The sequence below is a fragment of the Anabrus simplex genome, chromosome 1 (assembly GCF_040414725.1).
Source record: "Anabrus simplex isolate iqAnaSimp1 chromosome 1, ASM4041472v1, whole genome shotgun sequence".
Lineage (NCBI taxonomy): Eukaryota > Metazoa > Arthropoda > Insecta > Orthoptera > Tettigoniidae > Anabrus > Anabrus simplex.
In genome coordinates this window covers 1,157,706,479-1,157,723,839 of record NC_090265.1, presented here as the reverse complement: position 1 = coordinate 1,157,723,839, position 17,361 = coordinate 1,157,706,479, and the positions used below count along the sequence as shown (strand labels likewise).

General features: G+C 37.3%; 1 protein-coding gene across 3 annotated transcripts in view; it reads left to right on the top strand.

The window, feature by feature from the left end:
• SCAR (wiskott-Aldrich syndrome protein family member 3 SCAR) overlaps positions 1-17,361 on the top strand; it is a 360,993-nt gene that overhangs the window by 237,852 nt on the left and 105,780 nt on the right. The gene's annotated exons all lie outside the window — the stretch shown is intronic.

Here is a 17,361-nt window from a genome sequence, read left to right as displayed (position 1 = left end):
GGGAGGAGGCTGAATCACTTGAGATTACAAATAATGAAAATCATTGCAAATCCTTATTGAAAGTAATTGAGTTGTATTGAATAGGTGGAAAAGAAATAAATTTCTTACATTTATCATATCATCATTTGAGATTTGCAGACGATATAGTGTTGTTGGCTAACGATAAACAAGAACTGCAGTCACAAGTATGCGATCGTGTACTAGTTTGTCAGCAAGTAGGCCTCAAGATTAATCTATCAAAGACAAAGGTCATGCATAACAAGTGGGCAATTTCAGAAAACATAGTGATGGAGGCAATGACTATTGAAAATGTTGGTGAATACCTCTACCTTGGCCAACAAATCAATATGAAAGGATGAAATTTTATGAAGAATCAAATTAGGATGGCAGGCATTTGGATGATATTCAGCAGTCTTCAAATCCAGCATGTCAGTAAACCTAAAGAAGCAAGTTCATGACCAGTGCATTCTCCCTGTCATGATCTATGCCTGTGAGACCTGGACAATGAATGAGTTCACTAAACAGAAACTAAGAACTGCCCAGGGAGGAATGGAGAGGTCTATGTTCGGGTTTACCAGAAGAGATAGAAAGAGGGCCCATGACATAAGAGCAGTCACAAATGTCATTGACATCATAACAAGAATATCAGCCTTGAAGTGGCAATGGGCAGGACGTGTGGCCCGAAGAAGGGATGGCAGATGGACCAAGTTGTTCTCGAATGGAGCCCAAGAGATAAACTGAGACTGCGAGGAAGGCCACCGGATTGCTGGGACAAAGACATCTGCAAAATCGTCAGAGTTATTGGCAAAACATCACTCAGGATCGCTGGAAGTGGAGGCAACTCCTAAATACTTACCCAAGTTTCAGGCTTCAAGAGGCCACGTCACTTATTGATAGAACTGGCTGATTGTGATTGTGAACACATTAATCCACGTTTCTGTTTAATTTTCTGTACAAGTATAACTAGTCATTCATCAAAATTATGTAATAATAATAATGGTTTTACGTCCCACAAACTACTTTTACAGTTTTCGGAGATGCCGATGTACTGGAATTTAGTCCTGAAGGAGTTCATTTACGAGTCAGTAAACCTACCGACACGGGGGGGTCGTATTTGAGCACCTTCAAATACTACCAGACTGAGCCAAGATTGAACCGGCCAAGTTGGGGTCAGAAGGCCATCGCCTCAACCGTCTGAGCCACTCAGCCCAGCAAATTATATAGGAAGTCTGATATTTAAAATGTCTTATTTTTACATGACAGTTTAGTCTCTCAGATTGCTGGGAGATATAAATGTCTAATCGTGCAGGCGCAACATGTAATTTTCCAACATCCTTTGTTATCTTTATTGTCTTTCTTGCACATAGATAGTTTTATTTTACCTGGCCCTCTCTTATACCTAACCAGTATTGTAAATACACTAGTAACATGAAATCTAAATGTATTTCCTATCATACTACACTGAACTAATTGGCCTTGCATAATATATCAAATATACAAAAAATAAAAATGGCATATTGCTTCCTGAATATAATGATGGTGATATAATAACAGAAATAACAATATTAGTAATAGTGGTAATGATGATGGGGCTGTACCTTAATAAAGGCCACGGCTGCTTCCTTCCCACTCTTACTCCCATCGTTGCCATAAGACCTGTCTGTGTCGGTGAGACATACAGAAAATTGTACATAATAATAATAATAATAATAATAATAATAATAATAATAATAATAATAATAATAATAATAATAATAATAATAATAATAATAATAATAATGTATATTTCTATACTAATATTATAAAGAGGAAAAATTTGTTTGTTTGTAACAAATCGGCTCAAAAACTACTGAACCGATTTTAAAAATTACTTCACCTATAGAAAGCTACATTGCGAATGAGTAACATGGGCTGTATTTTATTTTTAAAACAAGATGGGGGGGGGGGAGATATAAAAATAATAGGCCAATATAGGCAAAATATCGAATTTGTCGTATAAGGATGAGACAAACCTCAATTTAATCCTCTTGACGCAAAGAACAAAACTCGGTAAGCCCTACAGGCCCGAAAACCAGCTCCAGGATTCTGCAGCAGCGAAATTATCTACAATAAATCACCTCCTTCTCCATGGCTGACCGATGACATTAAACAAATGATGTCTCGCCGTGACGCGTTACACCGGCTCTACAGACGCACACACTCTTCCAGAGCACTTGAACAGTATCGGACACTTCGGAATAGAATTAAAGTAATAATTCGAAATAAAAAATTTTCTTTTTACAATCACCTGGCTGGAAATTTAAATGTGTCAAACACTTAGAAACAACTTCGTTCCATTGGAATTGGGAAAGCTTTGCCCCAGCCATGTAATCCAGACATCTCTCTGGAGAGATTGAATGCTCATTTTTCTGAAGTAAAAATTAAACTGGAAATACACACAATATCACAGACTATAAAATCTCTTCTGAACCAGCCACCACCAAATAGGCCATTCTTTGAATTTCGCGAAGTCACAGAGATTGATGTGAAACGTGAGGTATTATCAATCATATCATCTGCTGTAGGACCTGATGAAATACCCATACTCATAATACAACACATCATTGACATTATTCTTCCTGCCATTATTCATATATACAACACGTGCCTCACAAGTGGCCTCTTTCCAAAAATATGGAAAAATGCCATTATAAATCCTGTTCCCAAAACTTCCTCACCTGTACTTATAACAGATTATCGACCTGTTTGTATACTTTCATCTCTCTCCAAGCCTCTTGAACGCATAGTACACGTGCAATTAACAGACTATTTAAATAAATACAAACTACTTGACCCTTTACAATCGGGTTTCAAAAAGGGACACAGTACGGCCACTGCCCTGCTGAAAGTTACAGACGACATGAGACGCACTATGGACGAAAGGCAGGTGACGTTACTTACACTTCTTGATTTTAGCAGTGCTTTTGACACAGTAAATATAGACGTACTGGTTGCTAAATTGAAATCGCTTCACCTTGGACAGACAGCTCTAGAATTCTTTCTCTCATATCTTACGGAATGAAAACAACGCGTAATTATTCAGAATAGGTCATCCGAATGGGTAATGAAATTTTCAGGAGTACCACAAGGCTCTGTACTTGGACCACTTCTCTTTGTTATCTATATTAACGATATATCGACACGGCTAAGACACTGTAAATACCACTTGTATGCTGACGATCTACAGATCTATTATCATTCCAAAATTTCAGACATCAATCAAGCAATAGGTTATATGAACTCTGACTTAAATAATATCTGTGCATACGCTCATGAAAACTGTATTTTAATTAATCCATCAAAATCTAAAGCTATTATTGTTGGGCAGACGAAACAAATCAGTGCGGTAAAAAACAAAAACATTCCTCCACTAACTTTATCTGGTAAAATTATTCGTATGAAAACTCGGTAAGAAATCTTGGTGTAATTATAAACGAGAATCTTAACTGGGGAGAGCACATTACAAATATCTGTAGAAAAGTGTACGCGTCCCCTCACTCACTAAAATATCATCAAAATATGCTGCCACTAAACATGAGAATTAGGCTTATAAATACTCTTATCCTCCCTATTTTTTCCTACTGTGACGTAGTACTAATTGATGACACGAGAGAACAACTAAACCGATTACAACGTGCTATGAACTCGTGTATTAGATTTATCTTTTCCTTACGCTATGATGTTCATGTTACCCCTTGTTATCGACAACTTTCCCTTCTAAAATTTGAATTATATAGAAATCTCCACGTGGCAGTATTAATCTTTCGAGTATTAAAAGAGAATATCCCATACTACTTATCTTCACAACTCAATTTCCTATCCTCTTTCCACCAGCATAACACACGCTCTGGCAGTACACTTGCTATCCCTCTCAGCAGGTCAGCAGCATTTAGCCGTTCCTTTGTTGCAAATGGAGCTAGAATATGGAATTCTCTCCCCCACAACATTAGAGCCATAAAATCCTTAAATTCCTTCAAGTTGTCTTGCCGTGAGCATCTCCTCGATGTGTGATGCCAGGCTGAATGAATCTGGTAGAGTGAATGTGTGTATGAATGTACGTTTACTGTGCTTATGGTATTTAGTGTCAATCAACTTTTAATTTGTAACGATAGTTTTAAGACATGACTAAGAATATTTATAGCGTTTATGTTATTTTGTTTCATATTTTGTTTCTAGTTTGTAATGGTAGTTTTAAGATAAGATTATGAATATTGCTCTCAGATGTACAATGTTAATGAAGTGTGGTTAAGTGTAAGAGAGGACCATGAGTCCTAACTTTGCCACTACAAATAAAGGCAAATATAATATAATAATAATAATAATAAAAAACTTAACATGTTACAGACATGAAAATTGATATTTGAATCTCCTTTAAAAATAAAAGAACATAAATATTCGTTTTCAGGAAATCCACTTAAGTGGGGAGGGGTGTGAAAAGAAGTGAGGAAGGAGTTCAATTATTTATATGAGGAAACATATCTCAAAAAATGAAGATGTTACAGACTTTAAAATTGGTACTTGGAATCTCTTTGAAAATGAACACACTCTTTTCGTAAAATCCACTTTTGGGGGTGAAAAGAATAAAAAAGCAGTGAATTTTTAAAAATGAGTATCTTCTTCTTCTATCGCTTTACCCACACCTGCAAGGTTGCAGGTACGAACTGTGTCGCACATGAGGATTTGACCCTGGTTTACGGCTGGATACCTTTCCTGACGGCAAACGTATGTGTAAGGATGTAATCTATACTTCTGTACTAATATTATAAAGAGGAAAAATTTGTATATTATTTTGTAACGGATAGACTCAAAAACTACTGAACCGATTTTAAAAATTACTTCACCTATAGAAAGCTACATTTCCAGTGAGTAACATGGGCTGTATTTTATTTTCAAAACAATTCGGTGGGGGATGGGGGCGATGGGGGAGATATAAAAATATTAAAATAATAGGCTAATATAGGCAAAATCGAATTTGTCGTACAAGGACGAGACAAAGCTCATTTTAAGCCCCTTGACACAAAGAACAAAACTCGGTAAACCCTTCGGGCCCGAAGACCCACGTATTAAGGCCTTAAAACCAACCATTATGGGGATATTGGAACCACACTACTCTTGCTCTAGGAATCGGATAAATAAATGAATGGGCGTAATCATGGCAGCGTCAGCTCCAGGATTTTACAGCAGCTAGATTATGCATGTACGTTTAGGCATAGCTGCAAACCAGAATTGATACACATATGACTTAATGTGTGGAAAAAATAAACTGTTGTGTAAGACACTCATAGCACTCCTTTGGACGGGGATGGAAAGGGAGTGAAGTATAAAAATAATAGCCCCGGAGATCTCCTTAGTACAGTGACCAGCGGTTGCCGAACGGGCCTCCGTTTTTACGTACTGGCTTAGGTTTCAGCATTTTGCGGAGTCTGTTACCTATAGTTTAAACTATTTTATATCAAATCATAGAGTAGTAGGATCACTGATGTTATTAGTGCCGATATTTTGGTCCACTTTTATGATCATTGTAACCATGAAAACATTTATACTCAGATACATTATATGCTGTGTGACATGAGTGACAAGCCCTGAGAATTATAATTCTCGATAATTATAGTAGTTTCTTTTATGCATCGCGTATTTCCTTCATCATTTGTAATAGTTATGAAATGTCGGATCAAACAAATACATTCAATAATATTAATATTTGTGGTACTATCTGGCGAAAGTATACTTACACTAAACCTGCAGCTTTGTGAAGGGAGCAGGTATATCTAGGTGGGAATGAAGGAAAAACATGGTAGGAAAAGATCTTAGAGGTCGACGTTAATTAGGAACTAATATTTAGAGGGCCCCATGAAGAAAAGAAGAAGATGATACACTATAATTCCAAACATGACAAATAATTCCTACGTACTTAAATACACCAGTGATACAAATATCTAATGAAGTCAGTCACACCGATAGTATGAGTAACTAAAGTGATTTTATATTCCTTTGATCTGTAGAGGAAGGAGGTTCCATTCATGGCTGGCTACAATTGTTAAGAAGTTGTTGTAGGTTGAGGATTTGTGTTTAGCAGTGAAGCCTCTGTGGCTCAGGTGGCAGCATGCCGGCCTCTCACCTCTGGGTTCCTTTGTCCAAATCCTGGTCACTCCTTGTGAGATTTGTGTTGGACAAAGCAGAGGCGGGACAGGTTTTTCTCCATGTACTCCAGGTTTCCCTGTCATCTTTCGTTACAGTAACACACTCTATTAACATTTCATCTATCGGTCATTAATCAGGCTTTGGCAGCCAGCACAATTCCTATCCTTGCTGTGAGTTGGGGACTTCATTCATTCATTCATTCCTGACACGGTTGAATGACTAGAAACAGGCTGTGAATTTTCAATAGCGAGCAGTGCTGTGTTCAGAGCTCCGATATTTTTGTCATGATGTTCAGAAAGACTATGAAATCGGTCGCATATTTCTGCCCCCAGTGAATAAGCTGTCATAAAATGAACTTGTCTCGTTAAACACGTAATCAAATATCTCAAAATGTAGATATATGCATATACATTTTCTGATATGTGACAAGAGGAAGGGTCAGTGCTTACCTGTGTATGCATGAATGTGAAGGATGTATAGGTGAATAAATTGGTGTAGATGTCTCATTTTTGCTACCAGTGTGACTTATCAGCTTTTTCACTGGGGTCAGAGATATATAAATTGAGCAAGGCAAGGGTTTGGTGCAATGTTGTTAAGGTACGTAGCATGCATTTGTCTTTTGAAGTGTAGCCGTCAGAGTTCAACGTAAGACTGGGTAACATGATCAGAAAATTTCAAGTCACATATGCATCTCACGCAGGCATTCTTTGCCCGGTGTTGTTTATCAGCTGCATTTACAAAAACCACGTCACAGTAGTCAAATATAGGAAGAATGATGATTTTGACTAGTTTTCTCTGTAGACTGAATGGGAAAGTAAAATTGAAATTATTTAATATATGTAACATGGTAAAAGCTGGTCTACATAGAGATTAATATGTCTGGCTCGACCAGGAGACGTGATGGTCAATGGTTATTCCCCAATTTTTTTACGCTGTGACAAAAAGGCAAAACTTTGTCTTAAAATTGTACGGTACGTCAAGGAAGGACATGAGATTGTTGTTAGAAATGTCTTCGGTGAGCAATTACTATAGTTAGGGATTTGTCTGGTTTTAGTACAGGTCCATGCTGGGAAGACTAGTTGCTTACTGCTTCATGATCAATGTTTATTTGTTCGATTACTGTCGGAACGCCTGCTAGTTTTGTGTAATTGGACGTCATAATTGTAAAGGTGATGTTCATAGTGTGCGAGTTGTTTAGCTAGGTCATTGATAAAGATTGAAAATAGCAAACGAGCCAGAGTTGACCTTTGGAGGACACCTTCCTTTACAAGCTGCCATGATATAAACTTATCTTGATTGAGGATGGCTGTTGCCTATCACAAAATCATTCTCTGACCAAGAAGTAAATAACAGTAAATAAAGTAGATTTGAAACTCCCATCTGTAGATTTACTAAAATCTTTGACAGCAGGATAGACACCCTAATACAGTTACGAGCGATTTGTTAGGCCCCGACGATCGTAGCACTCCGGTGTTGACTGACAAGGGACATTCGTGAAGTGCCTGGTGGGTATATATCTCATCTGTTGTAAATAAGACATAAATTATCTACTAGACGGTAGTAATTCAAGTTGTAGCTGCCCATAGTAACTTGTTCATTTTCACTCCATCAAGAGAGTCTGCTCTTTATTCAGATAACCACAAGCAGGGAACAACCTGGTGAAACTTCCCTTGTTCATTCTTTGGATGTCAATGGAAGAATGATTTTGTAAATGAGTTTTACTCAATGCCATTGACCTTAACATCCAGAGCTGTATCACTATTGTCAACCATCATGCACATATCCATAATCAGTTCAAGGGTGCCTGGAAGAAAGTTACATGTCCAGTTGAATCTGATACCTTTGATGCCCCTGATAATGTTATCTGGGACACTGAAGATTCGGGTTGCTAAACTGCCAACAGTACACATGGATCAGTCATCCAGTGTGCTTATTTTTATTTATGTTTGTGCTTAGCAGATTTCTAGATCAAGACCCACAAATATGTTTTAAGTAAGGGCAGCTAAATTAGTAGAAAAATCATTACTTGTAGCTGAGTTCTCTGTCATATTTTTTAAATACCAGTATTTATCTAGGCTCACAAACATGTATAATTAGTGCTATGTTCAGTTAAAATTGGTACAATAAGCATTGATAAAAGCTGAACTATCCGTCTTATTTCATTTTATACCATTACCAATCGGGTACTTTGTATATGTTCCTGGTATGTACAGTGTTGTGTGTGTGTGCAGCAGTTACAGTAGAAGTCCGATAGTCCGGCACGTTCGGGACCGGCCCGGTGCCAGATTACCGAAAATGCCGGACTATCAGGCGGTACCTCTTACTACGATATAGGTTAAGGCGTACAGCGAAAACAGCTGCAACAAGGCGTTTTGCAGTAAAATGTTGATCAGCAGAACCATTAGTTTAATAAATTTAGCTCAAAATTAGGGCAGCACCAAATCTTCATTCAACACATTCAGTTTACAATATTTTAGTGTGACTTAAAAAATCTCGAATCTTTTTGTTTTCGAGATCGTTGTCGCTTGGCATAAAATTTATTTTACCGAGCTCGATAGCTGCAGTCGCTTAAGTGCGTCCAGTATTCGGGAGATAGTAGGTTCGAACCCCACTGTCGGCAGCCCTGAAAATGGTTTTCCGTGGTTTCCCATTTTCACACCAGGCAAATGCTGGGGCTGTACCTTAAGGCCACGGCCGCTTCTTTCCCCCTCCTAGCCCTTCCCTGTCCCATCGTCGCCATAAGACCTATCTGTGTCGATGCGACGTAAAGCAACTAGCAAAAAAAAAAAATAAAAAAAAATTCTGATGATATGTAAATCAATAAGTTCAGTGGCATTATAATTAGTATCACACTCAACAAAGGTGATAAATTTATTTAGGTACTTTGCGGCTAGATCGCAAGGAACAATACTGTAGCAAAAACTGCTCGTAATCAAAACATTGAACTGAACCTGTGTGTGGTGACAGCCAACAATGCTGATTGCGTCTAACAGTAGCAGACGCGTAGTGGACACTTCCGGGTGGTTTCTAACAGCACCGTGCGCTTTAACCATCACAAACGGGAAAAAAAAGGAACGATTAATAAATCCTGGAATGGTGCTGAACCATCGGGCGTTCTGGACTGTTGGATGCCGGACTAATGGAATTCTACTGTAGTTGCAAGGCAGGAATCACTGTACTGCAACAACCAAATTTAACTTAAGTCATTGTTATTCTACTGCCAACATTTGATGAAATGATGTAGTTCTCTTGTCTGGTAATGTATAGACTTGACCTTTCAAACTACTCTTAATTAAAAGATGAGGTTCAGGGTTCGAGTTGGTCATATTCTTTTTTATTAATTCTCTTTCATAACTCTGCTTTTGTTATTGAGCATTATGTTCTTTTTGAATGAAAGCCATAGAACCTTTGATCATCTGTTTACTGGGGAAACTTTTGTTCAAATTCACTTCATTACAGTTTTGTGAAAAGAAAAACAGACCATTAATTCATTTTACGGTTATTGCTCTGCATGTGTCAATTTGTGGGTGATCTAGGGGGGTTTTGGTCATCAGCACCATTAGCTGTACATTTTGGGGAACACTAGGAAGGGGGGGGGGGGGGGAAGCACTTAAAAGTACGATATATAAAGATTACAATGTTTTATTCTTAAAGGCGTTATGAACCCATTACAACAACTGTCTTTCTTTCAACATATACGTCAGTTTACATTCATACAATTTACGAACTTCATCATTTAGTAATCTACCACATGATTTTATGGCTGATGAAGTCTCAAATAGAGATGAAACATGTACCTAAATATTTTTAATATGTTTTTATTTAAATAGTTTACTTGTAAAGTGATGTGTATTGATTGGGTGGACCAAAACCTAACATTGTTTCGCAGTTTACATTCTACGAGAAAAGCTATTTTCTGAAAAATTTTAACAATTGAAAAGTTTAAATACATAAATTTTGTAGAGGTTTTAGTTTAAATAATGACAACCTTATATCAGAGATATCGATATTCCAGCCACTTTTTGAGGCTCTATTTACTTTTTTATTGCTGGGCTGAGTGGCTCAGATGGTTGAGGCGCTGGTCTTCTGATCCCAACTTGGCAGGTTCGATCCTGGCTCAGTCTGGCGGTATTTGAAGGTGCTGAAATGCGTTCGCCTCGTGTTGGTAGATTTACTGGTGGGACTAAACTCCGGCACCTCGTCATCTCCGAAAACCGTAAAAGTAGTTAGTGGGATGTAAAGCAAATAACATTGTTAGTAGGGAGATATTGAGGGGGAATGTGCCATTTTCTCCCTGCTGATTGTGCTCCTATTGTTGTATAAAAGTCAGCAGTTACATCGATTATAGAGGAAATTCTGTACTACAGCCAGTCCATGGGCTGAGATATGGCACCCACATCGGTGGTCTTACTTCCTTCAGACTAGCAACCCGTCGTTAGGACATTTGGTTGCTTTCATATTTTGCAAGAGAATGGAAAAATGGACGGATTATAAAGATGATGAACTTGGCAAAGAAAAGGACAAAGATTGGAAGAAGAAAAAAATATTTAGATGTGTTATCTGCAATGTACAAGGTATCTCACACAAAGTAGACCAGCTGGACGACATTCTCGCAAAAAAGGCATTTTAATTGCGGCAATTTCAGAAACAAAAAGAAAGCTTCAGGGATCAAAAGAGACGGTAAATTATTTAGTTTTACAGTGCGATTGACAGACATACTAGAACACAGGCAGGTGTACTGCTCATGGTACACAAAAGATTAAAATCAACTGTTGATAGCTACACGTTTTGGAATGAAAGGATTATCCAATTAAGACTAAAACTATCAAGGGGTTGGCCTACAGTTATAGGGAGGGGTATACGCTCCAGTGGAGGGCAGTTCAACAGAAAGTGATGGGTTCTATAATGATCTGTAAAAGATAATCAATAAATTTAACAAATAAGATATGCTACTATTACTGGGAGACTTCAATGCTAGAGTTGGTAATGAGAAAATTCAGAATAACATCGGAATTCATGGAGAAACAACCCATAATAACAATAGAACAAAATTAATAGATTTCACTGTCTTCAATCAGTTAAAGATCATGAACACAATCTTCCCACACAAGGGCAGCTACAAGTACACGTGGTCTCCACAAAACAACAAATCAATTATTGATTATATAATTTATAATGGTAAGTTGGCAGATTTAGCCTTGGATATAAGATTCTGTCGAGGCCCTGAATTGGAATCTATTAGTAGCACCTGTTCATCTGAGGCCCAGATGGTATAAAAGAAACAAACAACACAAGAAATTCAAAATTCTTACAAGGTTTACCTATTAACCCTCGAGTGCTTGCGTTCTTTTTCATCATTCGAGCACTCGCGTGGCACACCGAGTGATCCATTAGGTATATTAATGTTTTCATCAAAGTTAAGTAAATTCAAAGCCTATATTCTATGTTTTATCATTGATCAATTAAGTCTTGAAATATTTTACATAATATTAGTTTTTATTTTATCCCCCTAATTACATTACAATATAATATTGTCATATAAATTCACTAACCCTCTACTTAAACGTTATGTTTAATTTCTAAACTAAAATTAAGAAGTGTATTTTAATACAATAAGTTCATTCAAATATGACATCAGTTCAGTCTATTTTTACGTATTAACAATCAGAAACATAATTATCATGGCATATTGTAGCTCGTAAATTCAAATCTGGCATTATTGTTTTGTCCTGTTTATTCTGTATCACTGGCTGGTGCACTCTTGTAAATTTCACATGTGTATGTGATGTTTACATGTTGCTTGCAGACAAAGCTGTGATATGAAGTGCATCTTATGATAAGTGTTTATATTTTTAGCACGTCCACAAGTTACTCATCTTTCATGTTTCTTCAGAGAAGGCTCCACAACATTTGTTTCTTCAGGGCTTTTGAAACATTGGAGGAAAACAGAAACACCTGCAGGAGGAGTCAGTACCTTAGCTCTTTCAACTAGGTGTGGTTCCATCAGAGAAAATGACAAATTTTTCAAAAATATTCTCCTCGGGTCTCTTCTGTTATTTTCATTTGAAAAATAGATCACTTGTGCGTTTATCCCAGCTATGTCCAAGAAGGCATAGAATATTGCCAGTGGCCATCTTCTTGTGATGGTGCAGTGGTATACGTGCCACACATTTGATCTACTGTGTCGACACCCCCTTTTGTTGAATTATAACCCAGGATCATTTCCGGTTTTTCCGTTTCTTCATCTATGACACCACTGTCATGCATGGCGGATAATAGCAGCACGGCCTTTTTCTTCTTCGGTACAAATGAAATCAAAGTTACGTCCTTCTGGTATCCGAACAAAGAAGATTTTATGGGTCGATCTTTTTGAGACAGAAATTCAACAGGAATTTCCCGTTTGTTTTTCCTCATTGTTCCAATACATGCTTTTCTTCTTCAATAGAGACATTGCCAGGGGATAGCTAGTGTACCAGTTATCCACGATGATGTTCCTTTTGGTGCCTTCAGTGTGAGAAACTAACCTGTCAACAATCTCTGAAGGTGAGTTTGAAACGTCATAAGATCCTTGTTCCTGTTTGCCACAGTACACTTTCTAAATTTCCAGTGTAGAAGGTTTTGGAATCCGTAAGCAAAAACAGCTTTATTCCATATTTGTCTGGGTTGTTTGGAATAAACTGAAAAAAGCTGCATTGTCCTTGAAAAGCTTGGAGCTTTTCATCAGTGGTTACAAACTCTCTAAGATTGTAACTGTTCTTTCATTTTGTCACAAATGCATCAAGAACCATCCGTATCGCAGCCAGTTTACCATGAGCGTTCTTTCTGACCCTCGTGGACTTGTCATCAATCAAAGACGTCAGTAAAAAGAGAACTCTTTTTGTAACTCATTGTTGCCCTTGTGATTTCTACTCCCATGCCATCTTCAGCCCAGAGTCCCTTATCATTTGTGTGATTATCTTTCTTTGTGCCAATAAGGTATAGCAAGCCTAACAAAGCCATTATTTCAGTATGCAATGTTTCCTTGGTATCTCTCTCTCTTTTATATCGTTCAACCTGGGTACCTATGTACAAATTTGTGAAGTTTACAATATTGTCAGTCATATTTACGTCAATAATTTTGTGAAAAGCAGACAGTTCACTTGTTACACCCCGAACTTCACCCTTTAGTTCTGGAAATATTTTGACAATATTTTTTTCTTTAGTCTTAGAGGATCCACTAGAACATTGTTTCTTCCATACACAAACTTTATCTCTTCCTATGAAACAATCACTTTTGGCTAACACAGCTTCATCAGAATAGTCACTTGTCCCTGAGTCATAATTCTGTTCATTTTCAGAGTTATGCTCACTGAAAATTATTTCCTCATTTTCAGTTTCAGAATTGTCTTCCTCACTTTCACAGTCATCTGCTTTGTCGTAATCAGGATCATTATTCAGTAACCAGTTCAGCTGTGGACTTCACAGATTTCTTCCAGCCCTAAATAAATGGAACAATTATTGGAAACTCATGTAGAAAGCAACAAACAGTCCACAGAAAACTAATGCAAGACAGTTCTAGTGAATACAAAAGTAATTCTTAAATAAAAATATACTTACATGATGACGAGCGTGGTACACTGAGTGCGCCAGTTGTGACATGGTGAACTTAAAACTCAGTTTAATTCACTTCTGTTGGAGAAATATTTATTTGACTTCTCACACAGATAGCTAAAACTAACAACACAAGTCAGCAGATTGTTGGTGCGACAATGAACATCCGTTTATTTAAAAGTGGCACACTCGGTGCACCAGTGCGAGTGCTCGAGGGTTAAGATACCCCAGTATAAAATGGCTGTACCAGAACAGACAATAATCTTAACAGATGACACCAGTTAGTGACAACGTGGAATTGGAGTGGTCTCATTTGTGTTCAGTGTTAAAGCAGTCTGCTTTTGAGAGTTTGGGAGTTAAGAAAAAATGGCAGAGAAAAAAGGGTTTAAGAATCTTGGATGAAGAAATTGAAAAATGTTAAATCGGACAAAAGAAATGCTTAGTAAATTTTTTTTGTCAACTAGTAAATTAGAAGGTAAAATAGAGTATCACCACAAGAGAGCAATAACAAAAAGGGAAGTGTGGAAAAAGCACAGAAAGAGCTGGGAAAACTTTGTTTCACACCTGGAGACTGATACAACAAGACCACAACCACAGACCTATAAATTACTCAAACTGAATAATGAGGTAATAGAAGACATACACATTAATGCAATACCTCTAATGGAATGGCTCATTTATTTTTGGAACTTTTGGAGGGGTTCAAATATTGAGCCTCTTCTTCTGCCAAAACATTACTTAACAAGCCTTCGGGAACCATTTCATTGGAAGAACTGTAGCTAGTACTCAGAAAACTTAGAAATGGAAAAGACTCAATAAATGCAGAACTATTCAAGTACTCCAGTGACATCTTCAAGCAAAGATTTCTCAATTTCATCAGTTTAATTTGGAATGGCAACAGACCATCAGAGAACTGGCAAAAAGCTATAGTTATTCCTCTTCTTAAGAAGGACATTGTGAAAGATTGTGGAAATTACAGAGGGATAAATATACTCAAGTCAGGTTATAAAATTTACTCTAATATTGTTGAAGAAAAATGATTCAGGTATTATGAAAATGTGATAGGAAGTGAACAACACAGATTTTGAAAGGGGCGCTCATGTGCTGATGCTTACTTTACCTTGAAAGTCTTAGTAGAAAAAGGCAAGGATTTTAACTTGGAAAATCGCATAGCATTTGTTAATTTTAAGAAAGCCTTTGTCCTAGATAACAGGAACAGACTTCTTAATATCTTCGCAGAAGATAATGTCCCACAATAATAGATAACAATACAGTGACAACCTTATTGCAGTAAAGTTAGAAAATCATCAGACTGAATGGGAACCGATTAGCAGAGGTGTGATACAATGTTGTAGACTTTCTTCTTTTTTGTTCATAATTTATATGAACAATATAATACAGGAATGGAGGCATGGAAGGCATGGATCAATCCCAGTCAGGAGATATCTCTCACATCTAGATGCAATAGTCTTTGCTGATGATCATTTCACCAGAAAAGAGCAAAATAATGGCCTTCAAGTGGAAGGACCCTATCCCCAGTAAAATCTGTATATAATAACATTTTGGAAAGAGTCAATGAATTCAATTATCTGGGATACAATTTATCTTACCAAGGGGAAAATGATATCTCTATAAAATTAAACAAGTATACCAGAACACATGAATTAGAAATCATATTATGAAGCCATCTCTTGTCCAAAGAGACACTTGCCTACATCTTTATAACACTTCAACCAGACCAACTACAGCAGTGAGGCATGGACAATAAGAACTAAAGACATTTTCAGAATTACAGCACGTGAAATGACGTTCATAAGCAGAACAGCAGGCTATATAAAATGGGATCGTAAAAGAAATGAAGATGTGCTTAAGGGACTGATTGTGGAACCAGTATTCAATTACATCTATGATTACCAAGAAAACTGGAAACGCCATGTTCAAAGGATGGAATCTGGAAGACTACCGAAAGAGATCCTACGCTACCAACCAAGAGGACACAGATCTATAGGACATCCAATGAAGTGATGGAAAGAAAATGCAAGACCGTAACAGGCCACATGCCCCAGTACTTGGAAGGATGATAATGATGATGATTGAGCTATTAGAATATTCTAATTGCCGGGCTGAGTGGCTCAGACGGTTGAGGCGCTGGCCTTCCGACCCCAACTTGGCACGTTCGATCCTGGCTCAGTCCGGTGGTATTTGAAGGTGCTCAAATACGTCAACCTCACGTCGGTAGATTTACTGGCACGTAAAAGAACTTCTGTGGGACTAAATTCCGGCACCTCGGCGTCTCCGAAGACCGTAAAAGTAGTTAGTGGGGCGTAAATCAAGTAACATTATTATTATTATTATTATTATTATTATTATTATTATTATTATTATTATTATTATTATTATTATTAATGTTCTAATTAGTAGCTTGAATGTCAATCACCAAGACTTGTTCGTTCCCAGTGATTGAAAACAACGGATCGACTTTTTATTTTATTTTATGGAATTAACTGGCCTTTTCTTATATTTTACATCAGCGAATGAATTACTTCGTCAGAGAGCCTTCAACCTCTTTCTGTATAACAGTCATCAGCAACTGATTCGTGGGACAGGAAGTGACACAAAGTTTGGCAGTGGAAATTTTACAGCAGAGCTGAACAAATGTGTCTGGGGTGTAAAAAATTGCATTTCTATGTTTTGACTTATTGCACTATCTATGGGTCTTCTTAACAAACTAAGTACCAGGCGAGTTGGCCGTGTAGTTAGAGGCGCGGAGCTGTGAGCTTGCATCTGGGAGATAGTAGGTTCGAATCCCACTGTCAGCAGCCCTGAAGATGGTTTTCTGTGGTTTCCCATTTTCGCACCAGGCAAATGCTGGGGCTGTACCTTAATTAAGGCCACGGCCGCTTCCTTCCAACTCCTAGCGCTTTCCTCTCCCATCGTCGCCATAAGACCTATCTGTGTCGATGCAACGTAAAGCAACTGGGAAAAAGAGAAAAGAAAAAGATAAAAAACCAACAGAGTTACGCAGCAGTTAAAGTCTTCACCAGTTGATACCACGAAAACTTTGTACAGTTGGTAAGGAAATTAGTGAAAGCTGTAATGGTATTTTTCTCAAGATACACAGATCTCAAAAACGAAACATCCAGCTTTAGGCCCCTTTCCACGCAACAGGTCACACATGATATTTTGTGTCCATTACCAACTTTGCAGTTAGAAGGCAATGGGTACTATTAAGTAAGTATGATTTTGTTGGTATGGTTACAAGTATAAATTTCATTCCATGAGAACCCATAGAATAGTGATTTGACTAGTATTACATATTATAGGAAAATTAAATACTTTCCTTAAACCATAAAATATTGTATTTAGTTAAAAAAATAATTATTAAGCGCTCTACCAATTCATTCAGTGGATTAATCGTGTTGATGTACTAATATTTGAATCCATCGTGAGATTTTGATAAAACATTATTAACCACTGTGCAGTAGAGGCATATTCAATGATTTTTGATATGTTAGAAAGAATTGGTATAAGATGATAATTACTATATAATTACATGTCACACTTTTTATACACTGGAGTGATCCTGGGGAT